The following is a 14882-nucleotide window of genomic DNA, read 5'->3' as shown; positions in this document are numbered from 1 at the left end:
TCCTCTTTCTCTACTTGCCCCCTAAATGTTGGTATTTCCCAAGGAATTTTGTTCTTTTCTTTGACCCTCTCTACTGAAGGATTTCATTCATTCCCATGGCTTCAATTATTATCTATATGGTGATAATTTGATAATTTATGACTCTATCCCTTAACCAGATCCCTCTCATAAGCTCCGAACCACCTCCTAGACATCTTGTTTGGACATATCACACCCAATTCAAACTTGCCTACTCCTCTTCCTGCCTAAACTTGCTCCTTTACTGTGTCACATCTCAGGGGATAGCACCTCCATCCATCCCGCTAGTTACCCAGGGCAGACACCTGAGCATCATCTTTGACTTTTACCAGTTTCCTCCATGCCCTCAGCTCTCATTCACAAAGTCCTCTGAATATTTACCTTCTTAATAACTCTGTGATGAGCTACTTTAAAAAGATGGGAAACTTGATGAACTATTAATACTTAAAAAAACAAACAAATAAACAAATAAATAAAAATATCTCTCAGATCTACCCCCTCTTTTCCACTCACCATGCTGGATCACCGCAGCACCTTCCTGATCCACATCCCAGCCTCATCTTCTCCTGGCCATTCTCCAGGCAGCCCCTAGACCTTTTCAAAATGCACATCTCCTTAAAAACCTTCATTAGCTTTAGAATAAAATTATATTCTCAGCCTAGAATACCAAGCTCTTCAGGACCCAGCCCTGGTCAATCACTCTAACCCCTCAGTGTCTGAGATTCAGCATTCTAGTTAATCTCCTCTTTACTTACTGAGAAGACCCATGGAACTTCACTGAGATCTTTTCTTCCCCAGGAAGAAGGGAGAAGGCCAGCACAGTGTTCCCCTGGAATCTTTCACAACTCTAGCTTCGAAGCATTTAGAATTCCATTCATTCCTTTAGGGTTCTGTGCCCTAAAATCACCCCTTAAAAATGACAAAACAAATATATTGAGCATTTTCTCACGAGTCAGGACTTTTATCACATTTAACCCTCACAATTCTGAAGAACACATCATTTTAATTTCACAGATGAGAAAACTGAGACCCAGAACAATTAAATATTAAATAACCTAATCAAAGTCATACAATTAGTAAGAGAGAGAAGGGGGATTCAAACTCAGATTACCCAAGAAATTATCTCCTGTTTATTCATAGTCAAACCAATTTCTGGTAATCCAAGAAGAATAATGTGAAAACAGACTAACATTTGGTAAGTGCTTAATATTTATAAAGTACTTTACATAAGGAATCTCATTTATCCCTTATGACATTTTCAAATAAACAGACTGCAAATCCAAGAAGGTAGTTTAGGCAAGGTCACACAGCTAGTAAGTAGCTTTGAATTTCCTTACCTCCACCCTTAAAAAAAAAATTTCTTTTTTTTTAGAGACAGGTCTTGCTCTGTCACTCAGGCTACTAGAATGCAGTGGTGTGATTGATCATAGTTCACTGCAGCCTCAAACTCCTGGGCTCAAGCAACCCTCCTACCCCAACCTCCTGAGTAGCTGGAACTACAGGCATGCATCACTGCACTGAGTTATTTTTTTTTTTACTTTTTAGTAGAGGCAGAGTCTCACTGTGTAGCCCAAGCTGGTCTCAAATCCCTGGCCTCAAGCAATCCTCCTGCCTTGGCCTGTCAAACTGCTGAGATTACAGGTGTGAGCCACTGTACCCAGCTCCACCTCCATCCTTATTAGCTGCTACCTAACATCAATAAACAGCATTTTACAACTGAAGAAACAGCTCCAGCCCAGGGTCACACATCTAATCAGAGGCAAAGTCAGGATTAGGATCCAGGTTTCCTAACTGCTTGGCTGTGCAGATGCTGTTATAGTCTCTGGGTGCTGCCAGAATTGTGGAACCCTGACTTTTTCCTATTTATAACAATTTGCCAAAACTGAAATTGGATTCCAGTGGTAGATGGATGGTGGTACACTACTTCTGAAGGGGTAAACTGACCTCCAAAGGGTTTCAGTTCTGGCTCCATGTGGACTTATTTGGTATCCCTCTGCAATACTCGGGTGATACTCTGCTGATGCCCACCTGGTGGCATGGTCCTCCCCTGATCCACTTTTCCAACAGCCTCTGCTCTCACTGCATCCACTGAATGAGGCACTCTGCTATAGCACACGTCCCATTTCCCCCTGCCTCCTTACCGTTTTCTCTTCAGTAACAAGGCCCCATCTGTTCACCCAGCTCCAATTGCCTTCCCTGATGGTTTAGCCAGGATCAAAGCCCCTCTGCCATGCCTCTTAAAGTCCTGTTGGTTCTTCCCTAAATGCCATCTGTTTTACTCACTCCCCCACCCTAGCCTTCCCTTCCTGGATGTTCCTAACTCAAGGATGACAGAGCTGCTTTCTCTCAGGCTGTCTCTTTGGTTTGAATTAGGTTCAGAGTAAAAGTCCCCTTGGTTATTTCCTTCTTGGCCACGAGTTAATTATTCCCATATATTAAGGCATTCTCCCCAGAATGTATTGGCTGGCATACACAAAAAAACATCTGGAGAAGGTGATAAAATGAAATGTGTAGATTAACTAGGCCATCTAGCCAACAACAGAATGTTTGGTGGAGAAATATTCACGAAAGATGCTACCTAGCAAGGTGGGACATCACCAATGAGGCCTAAGATGCTGAGCAGAGGGTTGAAAGAAGAGCAGGAGGCCGGGCATGGTGGCTCACACCTGTAATGCCAGCACTTTGGGAGACCGAGGTGGGCCTGGGTGGCGGAGGCTGCAGTGAGTTGAGATTGCGCCATTGCACTCCAGCCTGGGCAACAAGAGCAAAACTCCATCAAAAAAAAAAAAAAGAGAGAAAGAAAGAAAGAAAAAAGAAAGAGCAGGAATCTCAGGATGTCTTTACTTCATAACTGACAGGGCAGAAGATCTTTCTCAGAAAAGGAGTGGGAGGTAGGGCATTTAGGCACAGAAAGGAGTAGGGCCAACAGCTAGAAATAGCGGAACATGAAGAACTGATGACATTTCAGGGAGAACTGACAGGAATAATAGGCATGGGTCTATCAATCTCTAGCATCATAGGATTAAAAGGGTACTCAAAGCATTCAGGTAAAATTCCAACCCACTGTACAAATGAAATAAACATTTCTTCATGGGGGCGGCATGCCTCTAATTGAACACCTCCAGCAATGAGAAATGCCCAACTTCAGGAAATCAGAATTTTGGAGGTGTATGTGAATGAGGTTCCTTTATTTTCTTTTCTTAAATTTTATTCTTTTTTTCTTTCCTTTTCTTTTTTTTTTTTTTTTTTTTTTTTTTAGACAGGGTCTCACTCTGTTGTCCAGGCTGGAGTGCAGTGGTGCAATCTCGGCTCACTGCAACCTCTGCCTCCCGGGGTTCAAGCGATTCTCCCACCTCAGCCTCCTGAATAGCTGGGATTACAGGCACGTGCCACCATGCCCAGCTAATTTTTATATTTTTAGTAGAGGCAGGGTTTCACCATGTTGGCCAGACTGGTCTCGAACTCCTGGCTTTAGGTGATCCCCCCGCCTCGACCTTCCAAAGTGCTGGGATTACAGGCGTGAGCCACCACGCCCAGCCCAATTCATTTTCAGTTCAACAAATATCTATATTTATATCTCAATAGCTAGTGAGTGCCTACTACGTGCCAGATACTAGACACTGGACTGTAAGTATGAATAATGTAGACATGGCCACTCCCCTGTGGATCTTATAATGAGGAAGACGAGTACATAAACATGCAAGTAGAACAGAGGAAGTAGAGGGTGCTGCTCAAACACAGGGTGGGGCACTCAACAGACAGCCCAGCATCTAGATGTCTTCACAAAACAGGCAGTGTCTAGGCTGGGGCTTGCCAACGAATTAGCTGAGGGCAGGGTGGAGGGGCCTAAGGGAGTAGGAGGCTTCCCAGCTTCCAAAGAAGTTGAGTGTTGAAAAAAGGTGGAGTCCAGATCTTGAAGGGGAGAGTGGGCTTAGGTCCCGGAGCATGCGAAGCGCCCTCCGTCTGCTGCGCTGGGGGAGATGCTGCGGTATCCGGGAGTGGTGTGAAGGAGGCCAGGACCTGCGATGGGAAGACGGAGACGGGAAGGCCCTGGTGGCCCAAGGGATGACCAAAAGTGAAGCGCTCCTCTATGACAAGATTGAGACAAAAATAAAGGAATAAAGTTCTGAACGCGGTGGGAGAGTCTCCTCCGTCCTCCCTCACCTTTGCTGGGCAGGAACCAAAGCTGCTTGCCCTCGGTTTGCCCCATCACCGACGGGTGTGGTCGGGGGCACAGCTCTTCGCCCTTCTTCTCAGATAGGAAAACTGAGGCCCAGGGTCCTGAGGCAGAAATCAAGGTTTTCTCCTCGAAATGGCCTCCCAAGAGGCTGCCCGGGGTCTCACACGATCCTTCGAGGGTCCTGCGGCCTGCCCCACGCCTCCGCCAGCCATCCTCGGCGGGTTGTCTTTGCTATGGAAACGGTCCTCCCGCCCTGCTCCGCGCCTCCGTGTCTTCAGTGCGCTCTGGGAAATGCAGTCCCGCTCTGTTTGCCTGCCCGCGGCGTGAGCCCACTCCGCGTCCTTAAAGAACTATAAGTCCCAGAAGGCTGTGCGAAACTCCGCCGGTCTCTGGGGGATGTGGTCTTGAAGGAGAGACCCAGGAACCTGAGGGCGGGGCCGGAGGGAGAGGGGAGGACGCCCCCAATGGGCAGACTTCTGGGCGGGGTCCGGGTCACCATTGGCTCCGGCGGCGCGAGGGAGGCGGGGTCAGAGGAATGAAGCGCGGAGCTGTTCGCCGCTCCAGGTGCTGAGTCTGAGGGAGGCTCCGGACCCGAGAGCTGCGAGAGCCGCCGCCGCTGCCGCCGCCGCCAGATCTGCGGCCGGGAGCCCGGGCTGTGAGGAGCCGAGGGGAGCGGGGTGCGCTGTCGGGCGCTGACCGCCCTCCCGCCCGCCGTCAGAGGTCAGTGCTGCTGAATTCGCTTTTGTTTTCTTGGGGAGGGGGCGAACCGAGGCGTGAGGGGCTGGGGAGTTGACGGGACGTGTTCTCGCTGCTCTCAGGACCGCGGGTCCCGGAGAGCCGCCGACTGACTAGGGGCCTCCCGTGGCCTGGCGCCGGAGGTCGGAGCAGCTTGGGTTAGTTTTCGTTTTATCATGGAGAAGGCTCTTGGGTATGAGGGGCGAGGGCTGGGGGTCACCCCCGCCCCCATCTCTCTTGGGAGAGCAAGGAGGTTTGGACCCTCCCTGCCGCTGTGCCTGGCGACGGGGCTGCTCGGATTACTCAGGACGGGAGGAGGGGGTATTGTGGGATGAAGGGACTGGAGGCAGGGGGACCCCTCCCCGCAACACTTCGGCTGCTCGAGGTTACAAAGGAGTCTGGTGGTGATGGATGAGATCGCGGACCGCTCCCCCAGCCCAGACCCTCCCAGCGTTATTAAAGAAGGGCTGCTTCGGATGCAGGGAAGACCCATGCCCAGGCCCCTTCCTCCACACTCGCCCCCCTCCCTATCCCCCCCTCCTCCCCAGGCCCTAGGGTTTTGTAAAGTGGAGGATCGAGGATGTGGAAGAGACAGAGGACTCTTACCCTTCCCACTTGGACCCTCCTAGGTTATTGGTGAGGGGTGGAGTTGGGATGTGGCAGGGAAAGGCTGGGAGACCCCTCCCCATCCTTCTCGGAGTCGCGGGTGGACGAAAGCACTGACACTCGGAATCCCCCGCGCTCGGGCCCGCGCCGAGGGTTGGGTGGCCTGGGTGTGGGAGGTGGTGTGGGGGGATGTACGAGGAGACGAGGGACCCCTCCCCACCTCTCCCCACCTGGGCCTTATCTCCCAGGCCCTCCCTACCTGGATCCAGGCCTGGGGCTCTAAGTCGAGACGCCCCGCCCTAGCCCACCACGCCCCGGGGACTGAGCCTCTGGCACCGCAGCTGGGGGCCAACCCCAGATGGGTATGTACAGAGCGGGACGGGGCGGGTCTCCCCTCAAGCACTCAAGAGCTCCAGGTAGACGCTACCCCCAACCACGTGCCCGCGAATCTTTGGGGGCTGCTCCGCTCCGATGCAGGGCGCACCCCAACCCGAGGCTCGGGGACCTGCTTCCAGGACGCGCGGTGGCTGTTCCCAGGCACGGGGCTTTCGCGCTCGGCCCAGGCATCCTCGAGAGGACAAAGCGGCAGTCGCCGCACTGGCAGGCCTGCGCCGCGGGCTGGGCGGGGGGCGCGGCCGCGGAGGGGGGGCTTCGGGCGCGGCGCGGGCAGCTTCCACGGAAACGTGCCAGGAGCGGGGCGGGAGACAAAGCGCACCGGCTTCTAGCGGGCCCGCGCGAGCCGGGATGGAAAATCCCGAGGGAGGAGGCGGCTGAGCCAGGGCAGGGCACTATGCCCCCACATCTTTCTCTTTTCCCATACCCCCTACCCTAAGGCCAGCCAGGCACCCAGGATTCTGTGCACACGGTGGTGACCAGGGCCCCTTCGGGGGCCGAGAGCGGGGGCGTTCAGGACCTGTGACCACTAGGACAGGGACAGGTGGGGGCTCCACCTTGAGCAAGGGGCCTGGAGTTCACGGGGCGGGAGTGGGCCAGGGTCCAGAGGGACATCCTGACTGGACCCTCCCACGCCCCATCAGCCATGTTAGGTCAAATTTGGTTCTGGGGAGGGGATGTGTTTAAGTGTGTGAGGGTTTGCATGGATGATGGTGTGGGTCAGAGTGTGAGTGTGAATGTGTGTGACTAGGTGAATGTACCCATGTGTGTTTCAGTCTTCATGTGTGTGGCACGGCCAGAGCTTGTGCTTCTGGCTGTGTGTGTGTGTGTGTGTGTGTGTAGATGAACCACTTACTCATTTACCGCTGGGCTTGGATGTTGTGGGGGTGGGGAGCAGGGTAGTCACATCTTTAACTCTCAAGCCACAGCAATGACCTAGGGTCCGAGTGGATGCCCTCAGGGTGAAGGCAGCTTCAGGTTGCTTTGTGCCTAGCCTGCCTGGCCTGCCTAAGGCCGAGTAGGTGGGGAATTCACAACTATGTGGAGCCTTCTTCAGTCCTTCTGAGGTCTCAGGTCTGACCCTAACATACTCACCAGTGCCCTGCCCCCTTCCCATTTTATCAGAAGCTTTATCCTACTGTAATAGGCTGCTCCAAAGACCAGAATTCTGCCCCCTCACCACCACCATGTGTTTCCAAGTGAGGCTTGGCAGGGGACTGATCAACAGAGTCACTTATGATGTGGGTGCAAGACTACGTGGCAAGGCAACTTTTGCCACTTTGGCCTCCATGTCTGGAAGGGCATGGCGCTGATGTTGCTGGTCAGTCACAGGTGGTGTCTCAGAAATACTAGCTACACTCAGAGAGGAAACAAGGGTAACACAGACATACACTACAAGATGTTACCCCTAGAGGATAAACATGGCCCTCCCAGACCTGCCCTTCCCAATAAGTGACCCCGATTTCACAGCACTTGCATAGCAAAGGTACTGTGCAGCTTTGAGATAATCTTCACAGAGATCTACTTCCCATAGGATGAGAGACCAGATGATGGCCAGCAGAACAACAGAAAGAGCAAGTACCACACAATGTAGCCACCATCTATCTAGCCCAGGCTGCCTGATAACAGTTCCCACAAGTATCCACTCCCAGTGTCCACAGCGACCTCTGCTGGAAAGAGGTTAAACCAGACACAATTTGGCAACTAACACTCCCCCATGGTGTAGAGGCTCAGAGTGGGTGTGAGCATTGTTAGGTAAAATCACAAACCTTTCTATTGGGGGGCTCCCTCCTACCTTCAGAGTGTCAAGTTGATGTTCTTGTCTGAAGTTCTTTCAAGCTAGTTCAAACCATAGAATTGCTGCTGTCTTCACCTCTATGGAAATGTTTAAAGAGGGCTTGAAGGTCTTTGTTCAAGTTTCTGACCAGTGGAAGGTGGGCATCAAACCCATTTATAAGGACAATGCATGGAAAACACTTATCAAGGTCAAAGAGGTTTAGGCATCTCCTGTCTCTACCTCTACCTCTACTACTCTTTTCTCCTCTTTCCCTGTTCCACATTTATCGTCTTCTGTCATTATTAAATTAGTCAATAACATTTTTCAAAGGCAAGCCCTCTTTTCCTCAAAAACAATGTAGCCCAGAAAATGAAGGCATCTGGAGACTATTACTAAATGCAAAAAGCTGCAAATACGGCTCTTCCAGGCCTAATGACAGAAGTGGGGGAGAGAGATGAGACATGCTCAATCCTAAATACCCATCTGGTGACATGTGTCTCTTCTCCTGGAGTTACTCTGAAGGAATTTCATGCAGTCACAAAATCTTAAGAGCTCTGCAAAGGAAAGAAGGTATTTTAATACCTGGTATTGTTCTTACTTTGGCATCCATGTGATTTGCATTGAACTACGTGACTCAGTATCATAAAGTAAAAATAGGACTTAATCTCTTCCTTGCCTGTTTGGAAGGTGACTGCATATGGTGTGTTGTGTTCTGCATTGGAGAGTGAAAAGCTAAATTGCCTCATAAATTGAACCACCTGCTTATCCTGATTAGAATGGTGCTTAACATCACCTACAGGCAATAACGTTATTTTATGTTTCTTTTAATTTATACCTGTATCTTTGTCTTGTAAAACATTTCCTCATGCTCATACATTATTACTTTCACTTGAAGTTAATCAAGAATGTTTAATCCTTGTACTGAAGCCAAACAAATTAAATATCAGGAGATTCAGGAAGATGTGGGTGGTGTTTCTGTTCTTTTTGGGCTCAAAAAAATTCTTGGAGTTCATAGAAAAGAAGGAAAAGGCCCTAAGATTTGGTAAATCTTGTGAGCACTTCTGAGAGGCTCCTTAGAAATTTCCAGAAGGGCTGGTCATGTTGAAGAATCTGAACATGCATGCAAGTGGCAGCATGCATGCTGGAAATGAGACTGCAGCCCTGGCATTCCTAAATCACTGCACTAATGCAGCCTTTCTCGGAAAATTTCCCAAGACCCTCTTGCTCCCTGGGGCAGCCGGCTGGATCATTATGGAGGAGAGCTGTCCAAGGTTCTGGAGTGCTGGCCTCACCCACCTGGTGGGAAGGGAGGACTTCAGGGTGTGGACCAGAAGCAAGAGCTGAGGGCCATGGCCTCCAAGAGGATTTCCCCAAAGCTGATTACAGAATGGAATAGGAGGAAACGGAGCTGTGGAGGATATTACTGCATTACTTTGAACAAACTCATCAGCAATTCCTGTTTAAAGAATTATGAGCTAATAAGAGGAAACATTTTCTGACTCAGGCTCTTCACATGTAAGAATGTATTTAATCCTCACAGTCCTATGAGGTAGGTGGTGGCATAATTCCCACTTTCAAGGTGAGGAAACTAAGCTTTGAGGGCTTTCCCAAGGTTACACAGAAGGGGAAGAATTTAGGTTCTATCCTGGATCTCAAACTCTGGAAGTTCCTCCTTACCACTGTTTTTTCCCTATTGCTATTACAGAAATAAAACTGAACTATTGGATTATCCTATGTAAGTTTATAATCAAATGCCAGAGGAATAGGATTGGGGACCCACTAGGATTTAGACACAAATCAGTCTTTCCAAGTTCAGCAAGGATAGTGCCACTTATTTTATATCTTATCCAGCTTTGTTAACTGAACTTGGTTACCAAAGAATGGGGAAAGGGCAGTATAATGACCCTCATGACCAGTAGCCCAGGGGTTTCTTTCCAGCGTGGAAAATTTTCACAGGAAGCCAAGCGTAGATGGCAACAAAGTATTGTCATTGTTTTTCCTTTTTAAGAAAAGAAGGAAAAAAAAAACATGAGGAAGCTGTTATTTGACAAAGAGTACACATACAGCCAAAGAAATAGAGCTTATCTTTATTTCCTAGCATTCTGTTCCAAAGCTGAAGACACTCAGATATTGTTAAGAGATTCCTTCCACCTATTCGCACTCTCAGATTTTCATAGCAAAGCCTCTAACACCTAAATAAAATTTTCACTGTGTAGGCCTCAGCCAATCTCAGGGAAGCATCACATTCCTGTCCTTATGCCACCCAACCAAAGCTCTACCTCCATATGTGGCTGCAAGACTCCAGAAGGTGGGCAGGTTTGGGGTTTGGTGAATTTCAGACCACAAGTCTGGTCCTCCTAAAGTGGCAGTTCCAACTGCTCCAATCTTGCAACACACACAGGGGCTGGTTTCTGAGAACTCCCCGCTCGGTTTGGATGTCTAAAGAGGGTAGAAAGGAATGAACTTATGTTTTTTCTCCTCTCCCTGGGCCTCAGTCTGTACAACACTCAGATAGGGGGTTAGCCTTTTAAGAAAAATTCTTCATATCAAGCTGAGTCTCATTCCATTTTGAGTGATTCCTTCCCCTTCCAAGCTGGGGCTTCGCAGAGCTCTGATGAAAGGAGCAAAGGCTGCTATTGCTTTTCCCGAGGGCACTTGGAAGCCAAGGACCCGGCACCCCATCTGGGTCTGCTCTGACTCATATGACTGCAGACAGATTTGATTGTTTTCTTATTTAGAGTCATTAATTAACTCTCCTCAGCATCAGAACAGCATGTAATAAGAAGGAGGCCATTTGTGGGGGTCTCTAGGCAGCCACGCCTAGGGCTGAGTACCATCTCCTTTGCACACAGGATCAGGAAATGGTTTCTAATCCTGGCTATAACCCTTCAGAAAGCTTAGATTGTTAAGATTTTAGGCCAATATGAGAAAGTGCAATTAATTGCTAAGGCTGTTGTGATCATTCTGGCAAAAACTGGGAGGCCCAGGAGTCCCTCAAAGGAGGACTGGATTTCCATTCATTCAACAGATGTTCCTTGTGCCTACAAAAATGTGTCAGCCACAGAGCTGGGCACAGGGAACACAACCACAATGTGAGATAAGTCCTTTCTTATAGAAATCTTGAATGGAACAAGGAAACAGACACAGAAACCCTGAAATAATGTGTGCTGTAAGCAGAAAGAGCTTTAGAAATGGAAAGGATATTAATAATCATAAATCATCATGTCTTTTTAACATGAGGAAAGAGAGCGAGGGAAGTTGAGGGTTGCTCTGGCCACAGCCCTGGTTAGTGGTTCTAAGATGGGGCTTAGAACCCAGATTTTTTAATGCCTAAAGCATGTTCTTTCCACTGTCCTAAACTGTTGCTCTGTTCATTTAATTATCCAAAGGGCACATTTCCATTAACATAGGCTTCTTTGATCCACTATCAATGCAACACCCAAATTTTAAGTTGAAATAGCCCAGGCACAGTTGCTCATGCCTATAATCCCAACACTTTGGGAGGCTGAGGCAGGAGGCTTGCTTGAGGCCAAGAGATCAAGACTAGCCTGGGTAACATAGTGAGACCCCGTCTCCATAAAAAATAAAAACATTAGCTAGGCATGGTGGTGAATGCTTGTAGTCCCAAGTACTTGGGAGGCTGAGTTGGGAGGATTGCTTGAGCCCAAGAGTTCGAGGCTGCAATGAGCTATGATTGTACCACCACACCCTAGCCTGGGCAACAGAGCAAGATTCTAAAATTTTTTTTAATTTAAAAAATTTTAAAAATAAAGTTGAAATAGAAACAAATAACAGAGAAAATAGGAAAAGTGGAATGTCTGTCTATATATCTGTTGTCCAATATGGGGCCATAAGCACTTGAAATATGTCTAGTGGCAATTAAGATGTGCTGTAAGTATAAAACATACACCAGCTTTCGAAAAATTTGTATAAAAAATGTAAAATGTTGCATTAGTAATAGTAATATTGATTACAGGTTAAAATAATATTTTACATATATTAAGTAAAATATATTTAAATTAATTTCACTGGTTTCTTTTTACTTTTGTAATGTGGCCACTAGAAAATTTATATTACATATGTGGCTTGCATTTGTAACTCACATTATATTTCTACTGGGCAATGTTGTTCTAGACTGCTTCCATTTAGGAACATATTTTCTTTATAAACTGAGGCATTTAGCAAAGTAGGTCTGTAATCAATTAGCCTGGGATTTGAATCCTGGCTCTGCTATTTGGGCTGTGTAACCTTGAGCAAGTTGTGCCTTAGTTTCCTCACCTGCAGAATGAGGTGATAATAAAGCCTGCCTCCTAGGTTTTGAGCTAAATCACTTAGAACAGTGACTGACAAGTCCAGAGTGAGTGTTCACTTAATATTAACTATTGTTATTACTATTGGAGGAAGCTTATGAAGTGTTACAAGATAAGGGCAACAGGAAGGAGAGCAAGCAGACAATTTTCAGATAAATCAAGCAAAAGATTTATTACTAGTTAAAACATGATTGAAAACACTTGCTAAGTATGTGGCCCCTATTTTCTGGCAGATAATGATGTTGAGGAAAGATTTCAAGCCATTTACATAAGCATACAATGAATAAACAAATTAGCTAACTGCATTATGCACAGGTCTTGACTTCAGCTAATGAGTTGAGGAAGAGGATGATTGTACCAGATGACTCAAAAGCTCTAAGTCTCTTGGACTCCCAGATTCCTCAGGGGAATCAGGGGAATGACAACCTTGTGCGCTGGGAGAAAAATTCTGGACAGGAATCAGTCATACCCAAGGTCAAAGCTACTCTGCCACTTATTGGCCTTGGTCAAGACACTGAGTCTCAGTTTTCTCTTCTGTAAAATGGAGATAGTACCAACTCTGTTGCAGGTTGTAGTGAGGATTAAATTAGATTATACAAATAAAACATCAGGTACATAGTAGGCACTCAACAAATGATAGCTGTGACTAAATGGGATTTCAGGTATTCTTTAATAGATAACTTTTTGTTATTTAATATAGAATTTGCAGTTCAGGCCAAGCGCAGTGGCTCACGCCTATAATCCCAGCACTTTCAGAGGTCGAGGCGAGTGGATTTCTTTAGTCTAGGAGTTCAAGACCAGCCTGGGCAACATGGTGAAACCCCATCTCTACTAAAAATACAAAATATTTGCCAGGCATGGTGGTGTGCACCTGTAGCCCCAGCTACTCAGGAGGAGGCTGAGGTGGGAGGATCACCTGAGCATGGGAGGTAGAGGCTGCAGTGAGCCAACATTGCACCACTGTACTCCAGCTTGGGCTACCGGAATGAGACCGTCTCAAAAAAACAATTAAAAAAAAAAAAGAGAGAATTTGCTGTTCAGAATCTTCAGTGCCTTTTCTACAACTCTACTGCATCATTCCCCATCCTCATTCAGTCCCTGAGGAGATTGAAAGGACAGTTTCACCTGATTAAGTGTGTCTATACCAAAACGTAGGATCTCAGTAACTTTGGGCACACTCTACACAATCTTTCATGTTCTTCTCTGTCCAATTAACACACATGAGGCTCTTTCCTGGGATAATGAGGCAAGTAGCAAAATGGGCATTGTTCTCCGTCATGTTTACCCTGAAGTTCTGACCTCAGTGTTTAGAGCACTTTACAAGTAGCTTTGCTTTAAAAAAGAGAGAACATAAATCTGGAAACCAGAGCCCAGAGCCATTTCTCCTGACTCCTGTGGCAGGCCATGGGTCCATTCACTGCATAGCTCTGAGGGAACACATATTGTTGCTGTTCTCAACCATCTCCTCTTCTTCCAAAAGTTTGCCTTCTGGAGGAAGACGGCCAAAGAAATATGTATTAAGCTCAGTGAAGGCTTATGTTAACAGAGTACGTTGAACTGTAAAGAAAGTACTCAGATTAGTCCTACAGGAAAAGTGAGGATCCCTTCAAAGGTTTTAGCAGGAGAGCAACACAGATTTCCTGACTCAAAGTGTAGTGGGTGAATTGAGGTGGAGGGAGGCTCACCTCTGGTTCTGTTGGGATGCCCCTGACTTCCAGGTACCAAGTACCAGTGCTAAGTTATTTGGGGATAGTCTGGTGTTAATATGCACATTTTCCTACTCATTCTTTCTTTTATTCATTCAACAAATGCCAAATGATGGATAGCTAGAGTGGGGTGTTTTGAGAACCCTTCCCCAGGAGGAGACCAGGGTCTGGCTGGGGAGAGGAGAGATGCTCATAGGCAGAGTGAACCAAGGAACAGGGGCTAGAGTAACCACAGGAGTCCTGATTAAAGCAAGCTGGCTATGGCAGTGGAAAAGCTAGGGATGCCAACCAAACTTGAGTCTGAATCACATTTTTACCACCAAACGTGTGGCCTTGTGCAAGTGCTTTAACCTTTCCAAACTTCATCTTTCTCCTCTGGGGCAATAAAACTAACTTTTCCTGCCACGGCAATTACATGGCAACATATATGAAAATGCTTAGAGACAATACTAACCCTCGTTCAAGTGTTTACAGCGGGTCAGGCATTGTGCTCAGCAATACATATGTGTAAAAGAATACCATTATTATCCCTACTTTACGGCTGAGGAAAGCAATGCTCAGGGACTTTAAGTAACTTGCTCAAGGTCACGCAGATAGTAAGAGGACCAGGACCCCAACCCAGGCAATCTGACTGCAGAGCCTGTTCTTAGCTACTGAGACCACTGCTTCTCTGGTTCAAGATCAGCAAGAACCCAATAACTATTATTTTGAAGGAGGGAGGGTGATTTGTGGGTCAACTTGTGGAGAAGTCTTATGCTTGGTCTTCAAGCATGGGTACAATATGGATAATCACTGAGGGGTGAGTGGGATGCGGAAGGAAGGCAAGGGAAAGTTGTGATCAAATGAACAGGGGTAGGAATGACAACGGTATGTTCTGGGAGCACTGAAATGGAGAAGAGTTTCCGTATGAAATAGATGTTTGGAAAGAAGAGTTGAGAAAGCCTTGAATGTCAGACTAACAAGTGTTAGAGAACCAAAAAAGCTCATAGGCAAAGAAAGGGATATGAAATCTGAAGCCATCAGTTTGAAGCATCTCACTGAATCTGGGTAATTTGTTGCAGTGTTGAGTGTGCTCACCAAGTGTCTCAAAGCCAGAGCTTCTGGAGGGTATTACCAGGTAGCACTACAGTTGAGCATTCCTACCAGTACTATTTGGT

General features: G+C 47.2%; 1 protein-coding gene and 1 long non-coding RNA gene across 3 annotated transcripts in view; one reads left to right on the top strand and one right to left on the bottom strand.

Annotated features, from left to right (window-relative positions):
• Positions 1-958: 958 nt before the first annotated feature.
• LOC134760430 (uncharacterized) lies at positions 959-4454 on the bottom strand. The gene is made up of 2 exons (XR_010137849.1): positions 4183-4454; positions 959-4038 (listed from the first exon to the last, which is right to left on the bottom strand). It is a non-coding gene; the product is annotated as an uncharacterized LOC134760430 (long non-coding RNA).
• Positions 4455-4570: 116 nt separating this feature from the next.
• Positions 4571-14882, top strand: part of SMPD3 (sphingomyelin phosphodiesterase 3) — an 89958-nt gene continuing 79646 nt past the window's right edge. The window contains exon 1 of one of the 2 annotated variants that reach the window (XM_024233760.3): positions 4571-4918. The gene's annotated coding sequence lies outside the window, so the exon portion shown is untranslated. The remainder of the gene's footprint in view (positions 4919-14882) is intronic. The other variant, XM_054535044.2, reaches the window with a different exon arrangement.

Source organism: Pongo abelii, chromosome 18 (genome assembly GCF_028885655.2).
Source record: "Pongo abelii isolate AG06213 chromosome 18, NHGRI_mPonAbe1-v2.0_pri, whole genome shotgun sequence".
Taxonomy (NCBI): domain Eukaryota; kingdom Metazoa; phylum Chordata; class Mammalia; order Primates; family Hominidae; genus Pongo; species Pongo abelii.
This window is presented reverse-complemented; position numbering and strand designations above follow the sequence as displayed.